This window comes from Ascaphus truei, unplaced genomic scaffold (genome assembly GCF_040206685.1).
Source record: "Ascaphus truei isolate aAscTru1 unplaced genomic scaffold, aAscTru1.hap1 HAP1_SCAFFOLD_1851, whole genome shotgun sequence".
In the NCBI taxonomy this organism is placed as follows: domain Eukaryota; kingdom Metazoa; phylum Chordata; class Amphibia; order Anura; family Ascaphidae; genus Ascaphus; species Ascaphus truei.
In genome coordinates, this window is record NW_027454754.1 from 6615 (window position 1) to 28295 (window position 21681).

At 40.9% G+C, this 21681-nt stretch overlaps 1 protein-coding gene across 1 annotated transcript in view; it reads left to right on the forward strand.

The window, feature by feature from the left end:
- The first annotated feature begins 3671 nt into the window (after positions 1-3671).
- The window catches only part of LOC142477002 (homeodomain-interacting protein kinase 1-like), a 50374-nt gene continuing 32364 nt past the window's right edge, over positions 3672-21681 (forward strand). The window contains exon 1 of the mRNA XM_075582058.1: positions 3672-4406. The gene's annotated coding sequence lies outside the window, so the exon portion shown is untranslated. The remainder of the gene's footprint in view (positions 4407-21681) is intronic.

Below are 21681 nucleotides of genomic sequence, written 5' to 3' on the forward strand. Positions count from 1 at the left end.
TGCACACTCTTCTTTCCGTCCCTCGGACCTCAGGCTCTGCCCCCGCACACCGCACGGGCATACTCAGGTTACCAACAAGACTCACCTGGCCTGTTATGCCTGCACCAATCTGCAGTGTCTCCCTGTAGCTCTTCCTGTCCCGCCTCCGTTCCTAATTGGACCTTCCTGCTTTATCTAGCTCCTCTCTGCTCTCAGTCTTTGCTCGACATATTCTCTGTATGGAAGTACTTCTGGATTCTCTCAGTGTTTTCACAGGTTCTGACGCGGCTTGTACGACTACCCCCTCTGGCTCTCGATCTTGGCACTCCTTGGACAACGCTCACTCTGGTAAACCCTCGAACACAGCTTGGACTACGACCTATCTCCGCTCTCCACTCCCTGACCTCAGCAAGGCATTCTTCACTCTATCTCTACAACCGGTACCAGCAAGTATTGTCTACCTTACTACACCTGGCCTGGCAACACTTTATACCACACTCCGGACACGCTCCCTTTGCTGCGGGTGCGTGTATTACCACTTCCCCCTTCAGCTCAGGGGACGAGTCTGGTCTGCAGGCAGCACCGGCATAACATGAGGGAAGTATTTTCACTGAGAAAGTAGAAACATTAATACATATTAATATGTCTTTCGAGTAAATAGAGAGTTGGAAAGTATTCCATAACAGCTCTTCTATAATGATCACATATTCTCAAACGTTTATATTTGGCAGAAACATTTATGTAGAATACAATTTTGGGAGTAAAATGCAAATCCTACCCCATTACATTGGGAGTTTTCTAAAAACCATTGTTCCACCTAGTCTGCATATTTTTCTATCTTTTATGTTTAGCCTTAATCTATCTCCATAATTTTTTACATTTTATTATTGTATTTGCCTGCACCACTTATGTTGGTGGGCCATTCCACAAATCCACCACCCTTTCCGTGAATAAGTAATTTCTCACATTTCCCCTAAGCTTCCCAGCCTCCATATTCAAATCTTTTGTTCTAACACTTCCCTTTCTCAGAAATATGCTTTTCTCCAGCACCTTGTTTAAAAACATTATATATTTGAAAGTTTCATTCATCTTCCCCCATCCTTTGCCCATTATTAAACACAACATTAGCCATGCAGCATAAATAAAGTAAATAAAAACCGTTTTACTTACCCCTGTCAATGTGAAGGGCGTCATCGTCAGCTTACTGCAGGTCCATGTCCTCCGTTGCCAGAAAAAATACATAGCAAAATACATTCTAGTTGACCTAACACCTTAATCACCGTAGCAGTTAATAACCGCTATATTAATTAAGGGGTTAACCCACCCTGCCCCGCTACCCAAACGGAAGGCCTAACCACCCACCCCAGACCCACTGTACCCACCCTGTACCCATTGAGTGGCATAGTGGTACATCATACCCATATAATAATATGGGCATGATAAGCCACTATAGCACTCAATGGGCACCATAATCAAAATACATGAAGTCCCAAAACACACAATTATAAAACATACATGTAGCCCTGGTAAGAAAATAGGGCTATATGGCTATCCTCCTACTGGTATAAGCCCTGCTAAGGGCAGACTGCCAGTAGTTATCATGGGCTTCCCCCACATCAAGCCCTGCCCTGAGTGGTGAAGGTAGGCCATCTGACTCTGTGTCTAAGGCAAGAGACACAGGGGAGGGTTCTGCTGACATCATGAAGGGGAGGCCTGTCTAAAGTTAGTTCTGTCTGTTCCTGTCAGTGACAGTAGTTCAGTTGAGTTCTGTGCTGTCCAGGTGGCAGTGATGAGCAGAGACAGTGTGTGAGCTAGCTAGGTGCCTGAGAAGTAGGGCCTAGTTAGCAATATGTGGACCAGTGCCTCTCACCCTGCCTATGGGGTGAGGGAAGAGCTAGCCCCACCTCGAGTGCCCACGGCTTGGGGTGGAGGCAGGGACACAGTGAGTACCCCAAGACCATCCTGATGGTGTGCAGTCTGGGGAGAGAAGACCCTGTACCTGATACCAGCGTGTTGCTGTGATTGCTGCTGCTGTGTGCTGTGTGCTGCTGTGAATAAAGAGAGCTGCTGCTACTTTTATAAAGACCTGACTGAGACTGGAATCTCTCATCCCTGTGTGGGAAGTTCTCTGTAAGGGTTCCACCCCATATCCCTGGGGCTTCACAGAGATGGAGGCGTTGCACCATTGAGATCAGATGAAGGCAAGAACCCCAGAAACCTGTTCCTGTCCTCCCCCAAACCATCGCGGGAGACTCAGGCCCTCCTGTTGCCCACAGGTATGCACCACCTAGACACATGTAGCCAGACCTTAGTACACCCTAGGGGGTCTGATCTGCGACCGGGGGGGGGGGGTCTGAGGGCTACATAAAAAAACACCTAAACACCCCAATTCAATAAATAAAAACACTAGCCAACAAATGCAATTAATAAAAGCACTAACCAACACAACAATTAATTAATTGAACCATTAACCAACAAATCAATGAATTAATAAAACAACTCGGCAACAAAACAATGAATTAATTTAACAAGTAACCAACAAAGCAATTAATTAATAAAAGCACTAACCACTACTTTCTATTTGACATGCTTTACCCCCATAGGATAAATGTACCACCCGCCCCATGTTCAGATTTAACTTGTCTCTTGTTTATCTCCACTGTGTATGTAATCTACATTGGTTGCCTGGACAACATGGACGCCGAGGATCCACATGATCCTTCAGCGACACCCTCACTAGCCCCGCCTACATTACGGTGCGCCTGATCAAGAGCGGACTGAACACTCAGCAGGCTGGCGCAGAGACGGATGACGTCCGGATCTACTTTATCTACAATCCCACAAACCGGGACAATCCCGGAAAAACAGGGATGTCTGGTCACCCTAGTATATGATTATCTCATCACACAAACCAAACAATATCCAACTATTACTTTTTTTCTCTCCCCTCTCACAGTTTTTTCTTCTTCACCAGGATGTATGCGCCACACGACTCTCTTACAATACATCAGAAAGGACGTGGGAAATCCTTCACATCTTTGGCTGCAGATTCAGGACTACTTTTTTGAACACTGATTGATCATATATTTTGTGTATGCATTTGCATTTAGTAATAGCACTTTTAAGTTTGTTATCTACCTCCTATTTTTGCATTATCAAGTCACTTATATAGAAACGTTAGCACTATTCACCCTTTTCTTCATTTGTATGGTGGTGCAGCAGAAGCTGAACGGTGAGTGAGGGAGGTGAGTCTGGATGAATTGGAGTTGGGAGACACACGGGAACAGCAGTAAAGGCGGGTTTTGTTGTTCGAAGTTTCAAATTAAGAAACATAAAATAGTAAATTATAACCAATGTTGAAATGGCAGAGAAGATATTGCATGTGTATGTGCTTCCACTTATTACAACTACACTACATATAATTGTACATTCAATACAAGTCCTTATGTTATCAGACAATGGTTTGTAATATTTCGCATCCGCACTATACCCTCTGAGCCCGTACACGTACGCATGCGCACTATATCATCTTAGCCCGTACAAAGTACGCATGCGCTTTCACAACTCCCTTGTCCTTTTACTGCGCATGCTACCTGGTCCTGCCCACAAGGCATGTGGCCACACCCCCCTGCAAGCAAACGTGCGTCATCCAACTCGGAGCACCGCCCCCTGTAAAAGCTTTCTCTCGATGACGTCCAAGAGCCGGGGAGGGGAAAGTTCCATTAGTGAAGGGAAAGAGGGATCGATTGGTTACGGCTGCCCCAGGTCCTCGCGGCGGCTGCCTCCATTAGCCGGGTCTGGCTCGCGCCACTGCCGTTGGCTGTGGAAGGTTCAGGGCGCCCCCGTCGCCGTTCCTTGCCCGCTTCGAAACGGCTTCCCCCGGGAGCCGCCGCGAGCGTTTCTGCTTAGGTTGTAGGGCCTGGACTGTGACTATAGAGAGGCTGCGGACGGAAGGGTCCCGGGCAGAGACGGGGGGCTCCGGGGCCTGGTGTTGACGAGAAAGGTAGAGGGTACCTAGCCTAGTGAAACAGGTCCAGAGGGAGTAAAGAGGGAGCTCCGGGCCTAGCGCTGACGGAGGAAGGGGGCTCCGGGGCTTCCAGTCGGGTTGTGAGATAGAGTAACGGGTACAGGTCCGAACAGTGACGGGATAACAAGGGCTGGTGACGCAGTGAGGGATAGAGGGCCACGGAGGAAGCGGGCGTTGGCTGAGAGGGGGGAGCCCGGTGGTTTTGGAAAGGGGCAACTGACAGCCAAGAGGGGGGTTCCCCGGATCTGTTCTGTCTGATCTTATCCCCCCCCGGTCAGTGACTGTGGACGGAGCCCCATGGTTGGGTGAGGTTCGCTGGTTTGATAATGAACCCGCGGCGGGGATCCGGATCCTCCCCAGCAGCTCCTCTCACCAGCGGCTGAGACTCAACACACCAGCGGTGAGTGGGCAGACAGTGAAGGTGGGAGAGGACCTGTCCATAGGGAATACATTTGGGTTATTATATGCATCACGTACGGGGGGGGGGTGCGGAATAATCAAACTTTCTCTCCTCTTGTTAATATTGTGTAAGACAACTGCTTTAGATCTATTAACCATTCTCTTGTCAGACGGCCCTGCAACCTATTACACTATTTGATATAGAGATCATTATTTACTTGTTGGAAATGCTTGACAGGCTTTCGTGGCCGCGAAAGGGGTTAATCAGTAATGACTATTTACTCAATGAATGGTCTTAAAATAGTCCATGTCATAAATCAACTTGTAGGTAGCACTGATTTGATATCAAAAGCCATAGGTGCAGAGGGTGCTGTCTAAAGCGCGTAATGGGGGGTTTCCCAGTCATTGGGGGCCAACGAGGATCCCCTGTGTTACAGGGTTGTGGGGTATCAGTACTCATTGATTTTAGGCCTAAATGTTACCATTGTAGACCCTTAGCAGTGCATTATTACTACTACACACAGTGGTCACGTTAAAAAAAAATTGTCTTTCGATCACTTTTGTTCTGGCTGCATATGATAAACATTTTGAAAATGATTTGAGTCTGAAGAGTAGTCCTTTACAATGCAAAATCAGCCTTTAATGAAATCACACAGTAATACTGCACTTTGAATAACCGTTTGTCAAGTTGGACAATTGAATGATGTAGTTCTTGAGTAATAAATTACATTAATCATGTGTTAATATGGTGTTGGCAATGGAGTGCAAAACAGTAATGATGCTGTGCTTGAATGTAGGAACATATTCTTATAAACCAAAATACAAAATACTTTTTTTTTTAAAAAACGATTTTGTCTACAAGAAAGGTGTTTTTGATCCTTGGGAAATGTAGGCTTGTTGTAATACATTTTATTGGCCAACATGGTAGCTAGCCCCTTTTATAGATGATTTGTACAGAAGTACACTGAACAAACACTTTTTGTTCTGTGTATCTGGAATCCAGTTTATATGGGTAGCTCTTTTCAGCACGAAGCTTCAAAAACTTTGGACAGTCTACTGTTGATAAAGACTTGACTGGCTCATTTATGGTGCAAACATTTTGGGCAATGATGTGATGAGGTTATCCATGATTGGTAGCTGCTCTTCACTTCCCATAACATCTGCTGCAGTTTTGAGCTGTGGATCCAAGAATTGGCCAAAAAATACGTTTAGGTTAATCCCATACTAATTGTCTTTTTTTTGTTTGTATTTTCTTACTTTAAGATTTCTTGCCCTTTGCAACACCATTTTATTTTTTTTGTCTCTGATTCTATATTTCGAACATACAAGCAATTGCAATATTTATTGTCTTGTAGTAGGTTAAAATGCAGCTCCCCCAGTGCAGTGTGTAGGAAACCATGGTAACCTTAGATGCTAAAGATGAAGAAAAACATGATTTTAGCACAATAAAAACATTACCAAGACGTCTCTCACAGGGAGGAAACCAACGTTGAGTTAATCTCCTATAGGCTTCTTAGGCACTTTGCTGATTTTAAATAGGCAGTTCAATTAAGCAGGCCCTTATGTTTTTAGGACCACTTATCAATGTAATTGACTTGGAAAGATTTACTTGTCTTTTATAACAACTGTTTTACTTATGTTTCTTGTGAAATTAGTTTTTTCTTAAATATCAAAAATACAAATGGCGCAAAACTAACAATTTACCTATGGCTTTGAAGGCTGACTTATCACCAGACGAAACTAGATCAGGATTGTTTAAACAATCCATCCAGTAAAATACCTATTATTATTTAAAGGTTTAAATGATTTCCATTAAACATGCTACTATCTTTTAGTTCACCTTTTTTATTAGGAGAGCATGCCCAATTGAGTAGAGGGCCATAACCCCTCCAGCACAACGCGAGTCACGAGTGCTTAACCCAGAAACGGAAGGGTCCTCCTCTACAGTTTCCCTTCACTTAAGAGGAACAGAGCGCTCCGTGGGAATACGGGACGCAATCTAAACTGAACAAAGTTTTTCTTTGGACATTATGTGGTTACTTCGTCATGGGGCCCCCGTAGTGACAAAGGGTTAAATGCTAGCTGTTGCTTCATGTGTTGAGCACAGGGTAAAGTGTCCTATAGTCACAGTGAGGTTATTGTATAGATCTGCTGCCTGGTTTTATAGTTAACTTATGAATGTTGTGTTGACTAGCTTGTAAATAAATGTGAGGTAATTATATGTTTATGTTTAAATGTCAATGAGCCCTTTAGCAGTTCAGGTCTCAGGCAGATTAGGTAGCAAAAAGCACATTAATCAGATGTCTCTGAAACCCTTGAGGGACTTTCCTTGTTCTAGAAAGAGGATCAGGGTGTGCCAGATGGTGTGTATGTAATAAAATATTTATATGCACACACTTGTTTTTTGTATCTATTTAAATGTTTTTAAACAATAGATTGGATGGTTCTGAATTTCACCTCTAAATAATGAAGTATCTTATTTTCTAAAAAAAGAAAAAAAAATACTTTAAAAGGGATTTGACAAAAAAATAAATGCTTTTTCCTAGTCAAGCCCAGCGGTGGCCCAGATTATGCCATTTATATACAAAGCGCAATTATTTGTATGTGTTTTGGAACTTTCAGTTATTCCTAAAACACAATGTTCAGATGATAGGTTGGAAATCCCAGCTCTAGTTTCCCAATAGCTTCAGAGGTCGTGACTCCTCATTTTACATCTTTTACAAGCCATGGAATAGTATGGGCTTGTTTTTCAAAGAATTTTCTAATCTTCCTTTAAATCCGTGACTGTCAGTCATCTATGCATGAGTGATTGACAGGGCACTGCAGTGAAAGAGTAATTTTGTCTTGAGTTGTATGAACTCTTACAAGCGTACACACATGGTGACATTTTAAATCTCTTCTGTCTCTTTGTATTAATCTTTTTGTTTTCACTTAAAGGTCCATACTTAATCATTAGCATTTTAAAAAGTAGTGCTTGGTCCCATATAAAGTAATTTCCATGGTAACCTGAAAAACTGTCCAAACATCTTTATTCTCTATGATCATTAATTAAGTAGCGCCCAGTGTTAAACTTGCTGGTATTTTTTATGCAGATTAGTAAATTGTGACTTGCAGGTAAAGAATAGTATGATGCTGCTGCAGTTTTAATTAAAAGTGCAACAATTCAAATTTCACAATGAAGAGGCAGGCAGTGAACGGTATTGGTATTGTTTACTTTAGAAGAGACTTAATGCACCTTAAAGGGATTAACTCTGGTGGTATTGTAGGGAAAAAAAGGTGTCTGGATGCAAAGTGAAGATACATTTACTGCTACCCAAAAAACACTACAGTGAATAATTCATATTTAAATGCTAGAAAAATATAGCTCCTCCCAGTTAGTATTATTTCTAGCTCTATTTCTGATAACTTCAGAATCACTATTGAATTTCTTGTTGATACTTAAAAATGTGCCGGAGCTCTGTTCTCTTTACAAATAATAGACCTAGTTAAACTCCTTTTTATTTCTCTACTAAACTAGGTCAGTGTGTTTTGAACTTCCAGAAAGTATTGTATATCTGATGTATTTATAAACTTTTTGTAAGCATATTTCATCTGGGAAGGGAGGTAATAATACAAATGTTTAAGTGACCTTTCTGCAGTTTGGGTGGCACTTTTGATAATGTGGGGAGCTTTAGGGCTGTGAAGATAAGTTTTCCTGACAATTTAGGAAAGGCTGGTCTGTCATTCGATCAGATGCTAATGAAAGCGTACTGCGGAAATCCTTTAAATCCACAGTTTGAAATCCAGATTAGTCATGGAGGTTATGGGTCAGGTCACTTCTTATATAAAAGGGCACTGTTTTTGTTGTGTGTTAGAATGCTTTTCGATTCTAGGAAATAGACTTTTCATCATTGCTGGACATTCTTTGCTGTTCCATTTAAGTGGTTCTGGGAACAAGGAGGTGAAAGTGGACAGTGGAACTCACTTGAGTAATTTGGATCACCAAATTATTTTTAGTGCAGACTTTTCTGGAAATGCCTAAATGTCTAGTTGGGCACTGTGTATTCATACCTTTTTAAGTCAGCGTTTGTTTCGAAATTTTATGGGCCGTGAACTGCTTGAATGTAAATAGACCTATTTAAGCCATGTAAAACGTTGACTTTCCTGTTGGTTGGGTAATTTGCACGAAGCAAAGGTATCTTCAGATCATTGTTTTACATTCTACATGCCAATCTGTTAGTCAATTTAAGTTGACAACAGTTTAATTTGGATTCTTTATTGTCATTTGAGTCCATGCAATCAGATGTATGGATGCACACGGTTTGGTGGCCATTAAGGAATGGGAGAGTGAGAAAAAGATAAATGCAGTAAACTCCACCCTAAATGTCATGTTACAATCTCCAGGATTATGTAAAAGCTTTATGCTTGACTGCCCTGTTTTAAAGAAGTTTGATTTGAGAGCATCTTAAAGGCCCCTGTATGGATGTACATGCTTAAAAGCACTATACCAATGCTTGAGAAGATCCTGTTCAAATTAAATCAAAAGAAAGCATTCAGACTTTCAAGCATCTGCTTTACTCTTTCATTTTAATGCTATCAAACATCTAGTTATGATCTATTAAGCTTTTCGCTGACATAAGGCACTTTAGATTTAAGCCTAGAACTGACGCCAGGATTTACAAAGCGCTTGTGCAGGGTATCTCCCCCCGACTACTTGCCTTCCATCTGGTGTGCGCCTCATCCCATACATTCTCTACCCATTTGTTTCAACACTCTTCCCTTCTGGTTGACATTACCCTTTTTCACGTCTCTTGTTTTGTTTTGTTTTTTTTGTCTTTGATTTTGTCAGTGTTTCACTTACCTATTGCAAAATATCCTGGTACTTTGTAAATGATGCTAATAAATATTATAGGCTTCATCATTGAAAATCTTTGAAATCCAGCCTCACTCTTACACTTCGCCCATCTACCCACTATCCTTCATACCAAGTCTGACAAGTGGGAAATAGTGAATAGCTTCTTCCTTGGGAATTGCCTTCATATCCTTCTCTGAGGTGGGACATTTTGTTACAGACTTAAAATAATCAGACACAAGGAAAACTTAATGATGCTGATCGGTATCCATTTTGGTTCCTTAAGTGCCCTTTATGTTGTACGTTGCATGTCATGGCCTTTTGCTAGTTTTTGTAGGCGGCATGTACTCCAAATGAGCACTGGCAGTGAACTAAACTGAAGGCAGGGACCGTTCCCGGTCACTGGAACCAGGGAGCAACCGCTTAGGGGAGCGGTCATGTGATAGCTGGTGTAGAATGGTCCGTGGCACTGAAATGGTTAATTGAGACGTTTGACATTACATCTCACTTTTTATTAGTGGTATATAAATCCCTCATGAGAACAAATGGGTGAACTTTACCCAGAGAACAAAGTGGTGAACTGTGCCCAGATAACACCAATACTTAACTACAGTATTCATTTCTGCATAAACCCATAACAAATGTGGAATAGGATAAGTTTTACTTTAATACACCAACAAACCTTGATAAGTTTGACTCGAATTGCGATTTACTGTAAGGATTTTTAATCAATAAGTTGAAGAGACAAAGCCTTGTAATTATGTTTATTTCTTTAAAGTAGAATCCTGTGCTGGTTTTATCTTGTACACGTCTCATAGCTTCTCAGAAACTTTGTCTAAATGAAGTGGGAGGACAAACACAAAGCAATAGCACCTGAAACCATGCTAGGGTGAAATGCCTTTTATCTAAAGTGATTACTGTCTTCCATTTTGTACTCTTGGTCCTTCTGCCTTTTCACAAAAGCTGCAACAAAAGCCTTTTCTGGGCTCAAAATATCAGGATACGATTTATGCCTGATAAAATTACTCATACAGTTTCCAGCTTAATCTGTAGGGTGTGTTTTCTGTCATATAAGCACTTGTTTGTTATAACTAGATACCAAGCTGGTGCAGACTAGAGCCCCCTACCTCATGCATCCAGTACATTCTTTATCTACAGTATGTAGAGAAGGATATTGCGGTACTTACAGAGAAATAGTGTAGTTTAATGTTCTGCCAATGTATGTGCTCTATAGCTCAAAGGTTCTGTTCCCACCCCGACTATTCTAATTGTTATATTATAGAATTATTCAGACGTTTTTGTTTTTTGGAAAAACCATTTTTTTTTGCCGAATCTATTGATGTGGGCACCCCCCCCCCCCCCCCAATATGGGTTTTGGAAACAGACTTGCACTGTTTCCTTGGTTAACTTCCCAAAAAGACCCTGTTTGTAAAGCTGTTAAACACTCATGGAACCATTACGTGTGATGCAGAAGATGTTGGATTAGTGGTTTGCTTAGAATGCAACTGGTCTTTAGATGATTATATAAATTTGGTTTGCTGTGCATGTACACACCAAAGTACTATTACATTATTTAGATAAGATATTGATGACAAGTGTACTTTGTGAGTAAAACCTGAGCTTCCTGAAAAAGGTCAGCACCCTCAGATGATAATTCCCTGCCCCCCCACCTTCTTCTCTTATCCATAAATAAGTGCTTGTAGTGTTTAATCCTTTATAGCTGGGGTGGGGGAGAAATTATTGAAAGTTTAAAGGATTTCAACAAGAGACCGGAGGGGTGAATATTTCAGAGAGAATGCTACAAGATTTCATGCTCTGCAGTTGGAGGATGGGAGGCTCCAGGGGAAATGTGATGGAAGTACATCACGGAAAGGGTGGTGGATTTATGGAAAAGCCACCCAACAGAAGTGATGGGTGCGAAAACAGGAAGGACATTATTATTTTTTTATTGACGTTTTTTTTTAAAAACACGTTTAAAAATTTGATTTTCCTTTTTCTCTAGTCTGAATTTACCATGGTAGCCCATAGACTGCACTGTGCTCAGGGGAGAACTTAATTTAATTTCAAAACACCCGATTTCAAATCTCACCTCTTGAAAATCAGATTTTAAAAACAAAAACATTGTTGAAAAGGGCAAGCAGAGATATCTATGTAAAACAATGACATGCATAAAAAACCTCAATCCATGCAAACTGCTGCTTCTGGGTCTGCAACATTAATACTTCAGTGCTCGACTTATTATATTGATGTTACAAATCCAGAGACTTGGCTTCAACTTTGAGAAATACCATTCGTTTCTTACCTTCCTTTGATTTATAAAGGGGATTGTAGGATAACCTTTAAATACTTAAAATAGTCGGTCTGTTCTTAAATGAGCTGTGGAAGGGACAGTATCTGGGAATGTTTGCGTTTTAGATGATTTGCAGTTTTGGGATAGAATTGGAATGTTTGTTCTTCAGTATTTAGTCATGATCTTTTTCAGTGTTTAAATAATGAAGGTTTATCACATTAATAAAGGTTGAGTCGCTCTTAGTCTATGCAAAAACATGTTTTTGTAATGCTGATAACATATTTTATTGCGAAACGAGCTTCTCTATATTTCTGTTTTGGTGATATATTGATATTGTATTCAGGGAAGATTAAAATGGACTGTTTTAGAGCACTTTGTAATATGTTATAAGAACGGTTTCAGAAATATGTGACCAAAACCACTGCAATCTGGGATATCTGTAGCATTTTGACAGTTGTTCAACTACCTAGTCCTCAGAGAAAAAAAATATTAATCATATATTTTCATACTTTAATGTTCAGTTTTTTGGTCTTCAAGTCTCCTTGATGTAAAACTTGGGAAAAACATAGCATTAGTTTAATCAAAGAAAATGAATATATCTGAAAGCATTTGGAGACTTTCCAATGGTAAATCTCATTCAATACTTTTGACCTGTAATTTGCCCCAATTTTGCAGTTCGGAAACTTAATTTCAGTCTTTTTTTAATTTTATAAATAACATCAATTTGTAAAAACTCCACCTTCGTGTTACTTTGTGTTACACAAGTACAATGTATCCCTAAGTTGTAGAAGTGTCACCTATATATTTTTTTTTGCATATTCTTAGTGCAAAATGTAAAATCCCCTGGATAGGGTAAACTTTGCACATAGTGCACAAAATGTAAGACTTTGTTCCTGCTCCTCCCCCTCCAGAGCTGAACAGCGCTATTTTAAGCTCTGAGAACAACTTCCTGGTTCCCCAAATACTTAGCGGTTCTGTTACCAGTGCTTCTTTCTTGGTATTTAAATATGGTGCCTGCAATCATACAGTAGGAAGCCACAACTTCATACCTTCCGATGACATTGCAGCTTCCTACTGAACCACGAGACGTGCAAAGGGTTGGCTGCCATATGGATTCTCGGATGGGTTCTGAAACATGGGCAACTATATGGGGAAATGGGTTGTCCTTGAGCTAAAAATAGTGCAGTTTAGCTCTGGAGTACCCCCTTCTTTGAATATTGTGTGTATATGTATTTTATGTTTGCTAATTTATATATTGTTCTAAAAAGAGTAATGGGAAATTGCCATTTTTTTTATAAGCCGGTGGCTCAGAATTGACACCAAACAATATTAGAACTTGGATGGAGGAGTTTAAACTTAGTACTTCATTTTGTGTTTTAGTGGACATCGGAGGCATTTTGATTTCCCTTAAATCCAGTGACAATGTAGGGTGTTTCTAGGCGCTTTATAAATTCAATGGCAGAATAAACAGATTTGCCAGTGTTGGGACGGTCGGATATGAAAGTATCATATCTGCTGCATTCAAGTGCTCAGCTAGTACACTGATAATGTATTTATTTTAGTGAGTAGTTTAAGTTCATGGAGCTTGAACAGGCACCTGTGCAAGCGACACAGTACAAAGAGATGGTGAGATATCAGAGTAGATTTAAAAAAAAAAAGAGACAACTTTTTAATTTATAAATGAACCACTTGGTGATAGCAAACTTTTTACCAGCATTTGTTAAAATAATGCTGTCATACACATGCCGTAATGACCGCATACTTCCTCCTGAAGCGCAAAATGTGCTCTTGAAAGCTTCAAACACACCAGTACTTATTACATTTTTTTTATGCAAGACAAATACAAGTTTTCATGGCCTGCAAAGTTGTGTTTTCTCTAGGGCCAACATTATGGCTGAAATTAATTTCTCAAAAATGTGTTTAGCAACTGTGCTGTTTGAACACCTAGGGCAGATGTGAGCAACTCCAGTCCTTAAGGGCCACTAACGGGTCATGTTTTCAGGATATCCCTGCTTCATCACAGGTGGCTCAGTCTTCTACAAGTCTTTTGTCGACGCCTGCCCTAGACCATATATTTTGAAAGCAGAGCTATCTGCCTCAGTTTGATGGGATATATTTTTCATGACTGAGCTAGCAGAGATCTAGAAATTGGTGAGCATTGCTTGTACATGATTATGCAGTTTTCTTAGAACGATTAGCACTTGATATTGGAATATGTCAGTTGTTTACTGAAGACGGCATACAGTATATTGTGAATAGAGAATTTATATAGTGAAAACGTCTGAGTGGCACTTAAAAATGCTTCAGCGTTAAATAAATCTTGGCCTTTAGAACTGCATACCTAATTGACATGGGTGTAGAACCAATGTGTTTAAATTTTTTTTTTTTTTTTTAAATCATCCACTTGCCATTCATAACAGCAATATAGTTCATAAATAACTATTTCTTCAGCTTCATAGCGTACATTTAAAATGGGTGCAAATTTGACTTTCTGGATAAATATGCTGGGGGGGGGATAGGCCGGCGGCGGCTGAGAGACCAACTTTTGTTATACTCTAGTAAAAAGCTGTCAGGCAAATGTTGATTACATTTTTGGGGAGGGGGAAGGAAGGCTCAACCATATATTGTACTAGCCTGTGCAGGGAAATAAATCCACCCCCATTTTTTTTTTTAATTCCTGCTTTTTGTTTGGCGTCTAAATAGCAGGTAACTTAATCTTAAGTGCATCATTATTTGACTGGCCCTGAATTTAATGCATCCCTAGACTCTCTAGAACAGGGGTGGCCAACTCCAGTCCTCAAGGGTCACCAACAGGCCAGGTATTAGGGATATCCATGGTTCAGCACAGTTGGCTCAACAGCCACGTGTGCTGAAGCAGGGATTTCCTTAAAATCTGACCAGTTGGTGGTCCTTGAGGCATTGGCCACCCCTGCTTTAAAGACTCACAATGGAATGTTAAAGGTACAATTCCTGGTCGTTTGTGCCAAAATACAGTAAGTGTTTTAAAAACCTCTTGTGTTTCTAAGTTTAATTAGACTTGAAATAAACATTCAGCTTATTTTCCCCCCCCGCTCTCTCTATAATCACACAAACAAGGAGCTGCAGAAGAAAATCAACCCCTTCTCATGTTTACAAACTGACCTAATTTTTTTTTGCAAAATACAGGCCTCCCCTTTTTTAAAGAAACACAAAACACCTCTCTTACCAGACGGGGACTGCACCTTTAAAACTCCTTTCATTCTTGACAGACGATAACACTACAGCGATGTTTTACTGCATGGTTGCTATTGTCCTTTATTTTTATTTTTTTTACCATACACATGTCAATGATGACTCAACTTTGTCTCCTTGTAGTACCATAATACAGTGTCATTGTTTGTCTGAAACCTTTTTATATAAGGGTTTCATTTCACTCTGTAATTTTTCTTGATTCTGTTTCACAGTTCAACGTGTTCTGTTTTGACAAACTGTAAATCATTTATCAAAGTAATTGTGTTGAAAAACTCTGAAGAGTTTCTATCTCTCTTCCAGCAATAACTAACAAGTGCAATATCGTTGATATATTTTAACTTCCGTTGCTTAGTCCTTGTTTACGCTTGCAAGTTACACGTGCTGTAATGTCTGGGTACATTGTAGCTGTTAAAGTTCTCTTTATCGGGATTCCATTCATGAAATAATAAATACATTTTACCAACTGCAAACATATCAAGAATTTCTGTTGAATCATCATAGAAGTCAAGAAAGTAAAAGTTTAAGTAAATATGCTATGATCGCTTGTTATATACAATGTACCTCTTTCCCGTTATATCCAGATTCCAAATTCTCTAATATTCAAATAACCCTTGTCCTTAATTACGGACATCAAAGGCACTGGCACAAATCTTGATCTTTGAAGTTGGCGCCAGCTGTTTTTGTTACCAGTGAGCAGGGAAATTTAAATTGGCCTAGTTCAGTCTTGATGTTGCCAACATAACAATATAGTTATTTTCTTGACCTGAGCCATCGCTTTCTAGGTTGCTATGTCACATGATTTTATATAAAAATGTGCAATGCTGTGGAATATAAATCGGTATCTCTCTGAAAAAGAACACGTCCATTTGCCGTGGCAGAATACAGGAAGAAAATCCCACATGTCAATGAGAGGACTCTCTCATCCACTTTTAATTCTTGCCCCTGCACTCTGGTCTTCATTTTATATTGTATTGTTGCATATGCCGTGGGGCGCCTTCATGTATATTGCTCCTTGACCCATGAGAATAAGCTCAGATGGGCTTTACGCTTTCGGCACTTGTCTATTTTTTTTTTGTTTGTTTCAATTTTTTTATTGTTTTGAGAGAGATAGACATCGTACAGTAAACGTTTCATTATGAAGGATACAAACTCACACTCATAAGAAGAGAGAAATTAAACATTGCATACATACATAAACATTGTACTATTGTCTTTTCTTATGTATCTACTTTCTTTTGATGATATTAGTGTACCCTTTTGAAATCTTATTGGGGAAGCGGCCGCTTCCTTGTGTATCTCTTTAAGAAGGGCCAAAGAATAGAGAAAGAAGAGAAAGAGGGGGGGGGGGGGGAAGGGGAGGGAGGAGTTATCAGTCCAGGTATATAGGGGCTCATTCCTTAAGATTGTCAGTCTTCTGGCCATATTTCCCAAATCTTGAGAAGTTTGTTTATTTTTTGGCTAAGTTGTGCCGAAAGGAGTTCCATTACCTTAATTTCTCTAATCCTTATCAGTGCCGTCTGTCTGGAGGGGGCATTGATTTTTTTCCAGGCCGCGGCAATCGAGCAGTGGGCTGCTGTGAGGACATGATTTATCATTTTACCCATTTGTGGCTGTAGGCCCTCTATAGGTTTGGCTAAGATCAGAGTCAGCGGGTCCACCTCCACCCCTAGGAGTTCTCTTATCATGGTTTGTATCATGATCCAGAACCCCTGAATTTTTGGACAATTACACCAGATATGAGCCATGTCTCCTCTTTGCCCGCATCCTCTCCAACACAAATCTGAGGATCCGGGGAAGATCTGGCTCAACCTACTCGGGGTTAGGTACCAATGAAATAAAATGTTATATATATTCTCTTTTATAGTGGTACAAATTGAAAATTGATGTTTTAGAAGCTGCTTCCCAAATATCCTCCCAGTCGTCCCTATCTATTTCTAGATTTAAATCTTCTGCCCATTTTAGCATATAGCTATGGTTAGAGTGTGCTGCAGTTATCGCCAGACCCAGGTACACCTCCGAAATCAGACCTTTGTATTAATAGCCTCTTCTGCATAGTCTCTCAAATTTTGTTAGGGCTGAGAACGCTGAATCTTTTGAGACTGTTTGTAGATAATGACGAATTTGTAGAAAGCTAAAAATTGGGAGGTTTGTAATTTGGTATTGTTTCTGTAAGTCTGGAAATGGTAAAATCTTACCTTTTAGATACAAAGTCATCAGCTATTACCATCTTTAGCTCTTTGAATTTCCTAAGTCCCTTCGGTAGACAGCCTGGTAGAAACTCGGGGTTGTTGAAAAATGTCAATAATGAAGGGGAGGATGTCAGATCATATTTCCCCTTGTTTCTAGTCCATATCTTCCATGTACATCGCATTGCTCCCAGTTTCAATTTCTCAGCGAAGGTCTCTCTTCCTCCTTCGGCCCAAAGAGCAGCCGGAAGAGATAGAGGTTCCGCATAGGTAGACTCAATCCTAAACCAGCAACATGTAGCTGGGTCATTATTCCACATTATAACTTGCTTTAATTGGGCCGCAGAACAGTATTTAGTAATGTCCGGGACTCCCAGACCTCCGCAATCCTTTGGTGCTACTAAAATTGATCTAGCGACCCTTGGTCTTTTATTTTTCCAGATAAATTGGAAAATTCTGTTTTGAATATTTTTGAGCTCGGTCAATGGGATGTCTACTGGTAGAGTCTGGAAATAATATAAGAGTCTTGGTAGAATATTCATTTTAACTGTAGCTATTCTTCCTAGCCAAGATATCTGATATTCGTTCCAGCTCTGGAGATCTTTTTTTATCTTTTCAAAGAGGGAGGGATAATTATGTTGGTATAGGGATTTATAGGAGCTTGATATCTGTATGCCCAGATACTTAATCTTTGTCGAGCTCCATTTATAATTAAAGTTTGCCTGTAGCAGCTTAACTTCAGGTACTGTCATGGAAAGATTTAGTGCCTCCGACTTGTCCGTGTTAATTTTGTATCCTGAGATTTTACCGAATTGATCTAGTTGGGATTGTAAATTCGGGAGGGAAGTCAAGGGATTGGCCAAGGTTAGGATAATGTCGTCGGCAAAAAGGGATATTTTGTAGTTTCTCTCCAATTTCAATTCCTTTAATATTTTTTTCGTCTCTGATTATAGCTGCCAAGGGTTCTATGGAGAGGGTGAACAGAAGCGGAGATAGGGGGCATCCTTGTCGGGTACCATTATTAATTTTTATGGGATTTGAGTCTCCTGGGAGTTTCACGACTGCTGTGGGAGTTTTGTAGAGGGCTCTGACCCCCTCTAGCTCTGACCCCCTCTAGAAACTGCCCCCTACATCCGAATGTAATCAGTGTTTGGTCTAAAAAGTCCCACCTTATCCTGTCAAATGCTTTTTCAGCATCCAGTAGAAGAAATGTGATGCATCAACAATTAGAAAGAATTCCATCCATAAATATATTAAAAGTCAAGATGATAATGGAAAGTCCTGAAACAATGAATGCATATGCAATAGGAGGGGATAAGTGTCTAGTAGAGTCCACTTGACCACCACAGCTTCAACACAATAAACACCCGACCAAATAAACAAATCCGGAAATACAGAAGCACAGGTGTCCATATGTATATATGACAGGGCACTGGGAGCTTACATTTCTCCAAATACCTGGAGATAGCTTCTGATTCTGAGGATCGGTTCCTTGGGAAATTTAGGTTGGCACTTGTCTATTGTTATAAGTTAGAGAAAGTGAAAGCGAGGAACACAAATAAAAACTTGGAACAGAGTATTTGTTACATAAAAGGATTACCCTTTGTAAGAGATGTGTGCAGAGGTATATTTAATAGAGACCGATTAGGGTGAAATGAAATCCCGGCTTTATTGTGCCTGCTCCTTTTAACAAGGCAAAACATTAAAAATAAACAAAATAAAGGCCTACAGGTAGTCCTCACTGTCCAACATTTCACTTTACGATGAATGGCATATCCAACGCTTTACAATGCAACCCTATGGGCTGTTTTGCGACGCCAAAATGCGTTATCCAACCCTCCCCGCCACTGATTAACATGGGACTCACATTACAGCGGTTTCACTGTCCAACGCTACTTCCAGACCGGATTCCGTTGGATAACCGTGGACTGCCTGTACTCCGCTCTGGAGAATATCTAAACTTTTACTCCAGCCCTCTCTAACTGGGCTGGTAGCTAAGATGATTACCACCCCAAATATCTATTCTGTCTGTCTTTCTGTCTCTGATTTTTTTAAATATTGATTGGCACGCCAAAACAAATCCCAAACGATGGGTGAAAGTGGTACACATCACCCTACCCCATTAGAAATTGGTTCACAGATTCACCCCAAAGGAATTTTTGACATTACATAAATGTTTCTGCTCTCCTACTGAGCTTAAAAAGCTGGTCTAAAGCCCATCCACAATGCTCCCACTTTTCTCCAATCCACAATTTCCAGATGAATGTGAATACAGACATTTCTCTTGGCAAAAGATGGGAATGATGAGACTTACTTTTATTTTTTTTATTCTGGAACATGACAATCTTTTACTGAATTACAAAAAATATATAATCTCTGTAAATCTGATTCTCCACCCCCCGTGCTTCCTACAACTAAGAAAATACTGTATATAGAAATGTACATTTCATATACAATGTCCCCCTCATCCTCCCTTTCCTCATCTCTATTTTTTGTATCCCTTCCCATTTAGCTTTATAATTTGACAATGTTAAACACACACACACACACACACACACACACACACACACACACACACACACACACACACACACACACACACACACACACACACACACACACACACACACACACACACTCTCTACTCCCCTGCCCATCACATCCCATCTCCCCTTGACCATCACATCATCCCCTTTTTCTGCACATCACCACACACGCACGCACGGGGGAGGAGAGAAGGGAGCTGGTTCCTGCCCGGTTTCTCCTGACGGTGAGATCCTCCCTCCGCCCCCCCCCCCCCCTCACAGACTCACAGCTTCTTTGCACAGCACACAGATCAGCTGCTGCTGCGTGGGAGGAGGGGGGCTGCCGCCACTGCGACACCAGGTTCAGGGCGAGCTGGGAGAGTTATCGCAGCTCTCCCCCTCCGGCAGACATGGAATCCCTGATCGCGGCGGCCATTTTTTTTTTTTTTTAGTCGTGATCCCAGTTATAACGCGGTTGTAACGGGTGGACCCCGAGGACTGTCATAACGGTGTTCAGCTGTACCTGCATTCCAGGAGCCTGAAATTTTGGCTAGTTTTGGCCTATATGTGAATAGTGACTCATTCCGGAATAAGGTTATCATGCTCTTGATGAGTTTGTTTTTAATAGACTGTTGCTTGGCTGGCATTTGAATATAGGGACATACATTTTTTTTTTTTATAGATGCTGTACAAGAGTTTGAGCTACAAAATGGGTCAATTTGTTTCTCCCTTTGTTTCATATAAGGGCAGATTATTGTAGGATGCATCCTACAAGTTTCTATCTTGCATCCTATAAATATGCTTTTAAAATTGATTCTGATTTGTTCAATCATGCACCTGGAGCCATGGTGCTGCAGACCGTGCAGGGGCGTCCTTACGATGAGCAAACAGACTGCCTTAAGGCAGTGTTCGCGTCCATGCGGTGCGTGCGGGCGTATCCACGTGGAAGCAGGAGGGGGTGCGCGTTGCATGAGAAATCAGTTAAACTGATTTCTCAGCGTGACAGGTCACGTGAGCGGTTCGCCCAATGAGGGCGAACGAGCTCCGTGATGTCACTAGGAAGGCCCCCCCCCCCACTGTGCGTCTAGCATGGCCAGGGAAAGCACCCGCTTTGCCTCCGCCTTTGCCCTCTGCACGGGAGAAGCCACTATGGCCCCAGCCTAAGCTTGTTGTGTGACTGTTTAACAAAAGTGGAGCCATAATAGATTTAGATCAATAATATACGTGGTGTAAAGTTTTTTTGGGGTAAGAGGGTGAAGTTATTGGTGCTGCATATTAGTACAGAAAAAAGAGAAAAACAGCGCAAAAAAACCTCATGGTGTAGTATTTAAAGAATATTTATAGAATAAAAAAGGTGATTATTGCACGTACATCAGGATAAAGCATATAACAACAGGACATGTTTTGGACATGTTACCACTCTTGGAAACTGCTCCGTGTAGGCTCACTGTCTCTCTGGATGGTCCTCTTATCTTCAATAACCGTCCCAGAAAGGGGTGCGCACCTCATTAGGGATTCACCCCACAGTGTGAGTCTCTGGTCTCTGGCGGGTCACTCGGCGGGAAGTTCAAACCTCTGTGAGGGATCTCCCGTCAGCTGTGATTGCAACAAGCGCTGTGTTTACACAGGCCGTTCCGGGTTGAGCCGCAGTCGTCCTGACGTCATCAGACGGCGTCCTGGTCTCACTCCCGCCTGCTCGCGGATGTTGTAAGCGATGTAAGCGGTGAAAGTCCAAAAACATGTGCAGGAAATATGCTCTATGTATAAACCTCACTGGGTATTGATAGGAATATAGATGGAACGCGCCCTCTCCTACGCGTTTCGTAATCGATACTTCTTCAGGGAAGAGTGGTAACATGTCCAAAACATGTCCTGTTGTTATATGCTTTATCCTGATGTACGTGCAATAATCACCTTTTTTATTCTATAAATATTCTTTAAATATTACACCATGAGGTTTTTTTGCGCTGTTTTTCTCTTTTTTCTGTATTAGTTGGACAGCTGAGCCATCCCCCAGAAACTGCAGCATAAAACCTCCCTATTAAGGTTGTATATTAATCTGTTCACAATATCACTTAACCTATATTTATCACTAATGAGCGCATTATCTGTTTTATTCACTTTGTCTTTGCTGCATATTAGATATGACCAATTAAATGTTCACTAGCCACACAGTCCAACGTGCTGCTAAAACTCTTGCATATAAAATGCAA